This window comes from Phyllopteryx taeniolatus, unplaced genomic scaffold, assembly GCF_024500385.1.
Source record: "Phyllopteryx taeniolatus isolate TA_2022b unplaced genomic scaffold, UOR_Ptae_1.2 contig_24, whole genome shotgun sequence".
Lineage (NCBI taxonomy): Eukaryota > Metazoa > Chordata > Actinopteri > Syngnathiformes > Syngnathidae > Phyllopteryx > Phyllopteryx taeniolatus.
In genome coordinates, this window is record NW_026903162.1 from 1372673 (window position 1) to 1377500 (window position 4828).

The 4828-nt window shown below is 47.7% G+C and overlaps 1 protein-coding gene across 1 annotated transcript in view; it reads right to left on the reverse strand.

Moving 5' to 3' along the window:
* Positions 1 to 3612: 3612 nt before the first annotated feature.
* The window catches only part of sirt3 (sirtuin 3), a 41518-nt gene continuing 40302 nt past the window's right edge, over positions 3613 to 4828 (reverse strand). Inside the window, exon 11 of the transcript XR_009787042.1 lies at positions 3613 to 4828. This exon is cut by the window's right edge and continues 711 nt beyond it. The gene's annotated coding sequence lies outside the window, so the exon portion shown is untranslated.

Below are 4828 nucleotides of genomic sequence, written 5' to 3' on the forward strand. Positions count from 1 at the left end.
TGAGAGAAAATGATGAGAGGTTTAGCAGATTATTCTTGCTGAACCAGTGGCTGAATTGCTTCTGTAGCGAACAGGGACTGCAGTTTGTAGATAACTGGCCTTTGTTCGGAAGGACTGCCGGCGTGATGAGGGCGGACGGGCTTCACCCTAATGGGGTAGGTGCCATCATTCTTTCTAGAAATATAGATTACTGTTTGAGCTTTCCATGACGGTTCACACTAGAGCAAGCCGGGAGACAGGTGATTAGCAAACCTGTTAGAACGGGTGTGGAGTCTGTAAGGTTAAGGCTAACTAGCTCTATGTCGGAATCTAACAACACATGTTTAAGGACACCACACTGAGTTTTGACAAAAGCATCATTACGCAAAGTGAGTCAGCAAAATATCTCTGTTATATTTTACTCAACTCGCTCCTTTCAAAATCACATTAAGAATATTACCAAAACTGCGATTTTTCATCTTCACAATATCGCTAAGATACGGCCCATCCTATCAGCTAGTGACGCAGAGATCATAGTCCACACATTTGTTACATCTCGCATCGACTATTGTAACGTGCTTGCTTTCTGGTCTTCCCATTTATAGTATTAAAAGCCTGCAGTTAGTACAAAATGCTGCAGCAAGACTTTTGACGATGCAGTTCAATCATGTTACTCTGATACTGACCAACATGCATAGGGTCCCGGTCTACTTGAGATGTGATTTTAAGGTCCTTTTACTTACTCATAAAATATTACACGGGTTAGCACCCTCTCATCTCGCTGACTGAGTTGTACCGTATGTTCGTTCCGTCCCGAAACCTACGCTTGCAAAACGCTGGTCGTTTGGTGACTCCGAGAGCCAGAAGGAGGTCTGCAGGCTCTCGAGCATTTTCTAGTCAGGCTCCAGTACACTGGAATGCCCTACCAACGGATATTAGAGCTGCTACCTCAGTAGAAATGTTTAAATCCAGACTTAAAACTTATTTCTACTCTTTAGTATTGAGTTAGAGTACATGTAGGCCTGTTTTACGGCCGCTTTTCCTATCTCCTCCGCCCTCATCTCCTGCTAGGTGATGTTGACGGAATCTGAGGCGGTTGCTATTTGGGTTCTGCACCATCTGGGACAAGATCTGAGGCAGATGACTTCCCCCAGAGTCGTTGCCAGGGAGGATTCTGCTCCAACCGACCGGGCCAGGTCCTGAGGCAGAACCACTGAAGGAGTCTCCCTGCGGCATCTTTTCTCTTTAAATTGACTCTTATGCCATCATAATGAACATTGTATAGCATCTTGTCATTGTAATGAACATTGTACAGCACCAGACTTTGTGATAAATGTTGCCCCCTTGACATCAATTGGTCATTTTGGAAGGTGGATCACACCCATCTGCAGTCCCTTCTCAAGGTTTCCTTTTTTCCCCAAAATGGGGTTTTGAGTTTTTCCTTGCCCGATTGGAGGTTTAGATTGGGGTATGTCGTCGATCATTGCCAACTGTGGAGCCTTTTGAGACTCCTTTGTGATGAAGTCTACCTGTAGGAGAATGCACCGCAACCCCCCACGCCCCAGCAAATACAAATAAACTTGACTGTCTTGCATGCACAATAAACGTAAGAGGTGTCCTGAAATTGCTGTGCCAGGACAATGGGGCCTGAGGAGCCCACCCCACCCAGCCGAGAGGGGATGGCAGGCCCAGTAGCCCAACCGAGAGCAGCTGGGCAGAGAGGACACTACCCACACCAAGGGATCCAGGGCAGTGTACCAGCCCCACCCAAGCGAACGCTGGGACCCACTCTCTCCCCCCAGCAAAACAACAACCCCGCCCACCGCCCCACATGACCCGCCAACGCATATGTGGAGTGTGTGAGGCAATGTCCCCCCCGCCCCCGAATGGTGTAGCCCGTGTGGTGTCAGGCATTAAAATCTTTAGTGGCTTATGGGAATTGGACCCGAATCACACAGCTCTCCAGAAATTATTTTCAAATATCTGTGAATGCCTGATATTCTTCAGCTTCAAGGGGGTGCCTGATGGATCTGTACTGCTTGACATGCTGTTCTTGTTTGTAGACTTGGATGGTATCCTGGGGGCCAGCGCAGGTGCAGAGGAGCATCTGACAGAAATCCGGCTGCTGTGCGAGTAGCTCAGCGAGCTCGGCCTCATCGTCAACCTGGCCAAGTGCCAGTTTGGCCTGCCGTCCATTACGTTCGTTGGGCACCCAGTCACGCCACAGAGTACCATCCCCCTTCCCGCTATGGTGGACGCCGTTGCCAGTTTCCCATGACTGGTGACTGTGAAGTCACTGCAGGTGCAGGAGTTCTTGGGCAAGGTGAATTTTTATAACAGGGTCATTATCCACGCAGCTCACCTCATGCGGCCCTTGTACGAGGCCCTGCGGAGCAAAGTGCCCTAGGATGATGTAGTAACCAGGGATGGGCGAAGCTTTCGTCACTACCAAGACTGCTCAGTCTCCAACCCATCTCCCACCGCCCCGCTTGCCCTCACGGTAAATGTGGCTGACTACACAGTGAGGCAGTGGGTGGGAGGGGCCTGGCAATCACTGGCGTTCTTCAGCAGGTAGCTCCGTGAGTACGAGAGGAAGTACAGCACCTTGGACAGGGAGCTCTTAGACCTCTTACTCTTACACTTCAGATTCCTCTTGGAATCCTCCCAGATGCTGCAGCACCCTGGTCTGCTGCCTCTCATCAGGCTGTGTTCCGGGGGGTTACAGACGCCTTCATTCCCATGACGACATCTCACCACTGCCTCCCCAAGTACTGTCAGCCAAGTACATCTTCATCCCCCACGATGGCCATCGGACCCCGCTGCTAAGAACTTTGTGGACATAATGGGAGGTAAACCAGAGCGAAACACAGAGGACCGCCTCAAGCCTGCTCATGTGGACGATATGCCGCTGCAGCTGACCCTGCCCCCACGGCAGGCCCACTCCCCCCCTGCCATCTCCGGCTCAACCCTGGGTCTTGCCCGGGCTCGGGACTCACTCACTGACCCCCCAACCATCACCACCAGGTTGACTTCTTCTCTGGACACTGTTCATGATTAACTGTTTCGTTTTGCACTTTTGTTACGGTGAATACTGGGGGGGTTTAGTGACCTACAAGGAGAGACATTCACCATGGACCTGTACCTTTAAGAGAGAGATGGGAGTTGCATGGGTTAGCACATTTAAAGAGGTGGGCCATTTTTTGTTGTTGTACTGTCACTTAGTTGAGTTAGTGAAACACGACGCCCTTTCGTCTCGTCTGTATTTACCGTACCTCCACAATGCATATATTTCAAAATATTTAGTTTTAAAAATTTTCATTCAACATTTTCACTATTTATTTTTGCCTTATTCAGGGTAACTCAGCTGAGTCCTCTTTTGACAAGCCGCTACTTACTGCATGCTATGCAGGATGGACACACATCCAACAAAACATGGCTTTTATGAGGTTACGGACTTCCCTCAAAGGATCAGAGTGATCTATTTATTTTCTGTATGTCAGTAATGTTTTGTTGCCTCTTCCACTAACACAATCATATCACTTAATTTTGCTCTTGCAATTACACACATGGACAAAATTGATGGGACAGTTGTGCTTTTTGGAAAATCTCATTAGCTCGATACAGATGCAAAAATTAAGCATACAAAGATGATCCTTTATTGATACCCAGGGGAGAAATTCAAAAACAGAAAACAACACTACACCTAGTGTGAAACATGGAGGAGGCTTGGTAACATTCTGGGGTTGCTGTGCTATAGCCAGCACAGACTTTCTTGAATCTGTGCATGGTACAACAAAGGCACAAGACAATCAAGGCATTCTAGAGCGATATGTGCTGCAGGCAATTACCCAAAACACACAGTTGGAAACATGGTGATAGTTAAGGACAAAACACTGGACCAACAATTTTGTCCTTTTAATGGTCATGTTAATACAGCCCCAATTCCAATGAAGTTGGGACGTTGTGTTAAAAGGTGATGTAACACAGTGGTAAACATCAGAATCAGAATCATCTTTATTTGCCAAGTATGTCCAAAACACACAAGGAATTTGTCTCCGGTAGTTGGAGCCGCTCTAGTACAACAGACAGTCAATTTACAGAACACTTTGGAGACAGAGACATTGACAAAAAACAATTGTGCAAAAAGATGCAGAGTCCTCTAGCACTTAGAGCAGTTCGAATGACTAATATTGCAATAGACCAGTGCAATGACCATTGTGCAAGGGGCGCCGAGACTTCAAGGAGTGTATGCGGTTTTAAGTGGAGAGTAGTGCAATAATCTGGGACAATGTTGGTTGTGCAAATGTTACAGATACTCCTCAAACAGTGTGCAATGGAGCAGATGCTAGTCTGGCATGAGTGGCCAGTATATGCAAATAGTGCAGCCTGGCAAGACAACTACAGTGAGTGCACGAGTAATACATAATTGGCCCCACAGAAATGTGACAACAAATTCAAGTCAAAAAAATTGCCAGCTTGTTGTAATGGAATTATAGGTTAGGTTTATAAGAAGTTGATCGCAAGAGGGAAGAAGCTGTTGGAATGTCTACTAGTTCTAGTTTGCATTGATCGGTAGCGCCTACCTGAGGGAAGGAGGTGGAAGAGCTGGTGACCGGGGTGCGGAGGGTCAGAGAGGATTTTGCACGCCCTTGTCTTAGTTCTGGCAGCGTGCAAGTCCTCAATGGTGGGTAGGGGGGTACCGACAATCCTTTCAGCAGTTTTGATTGTCCGTTGCAGTCGGAGTTTGTCCTTTTTTGTAGCAGCACCAAACCAGACTGTGATGGAAGAACACAGGACTGATTCGACTACCGCTGTGTAGAACTGTCTCAGCAGCTCCGGTGGCAGGCCG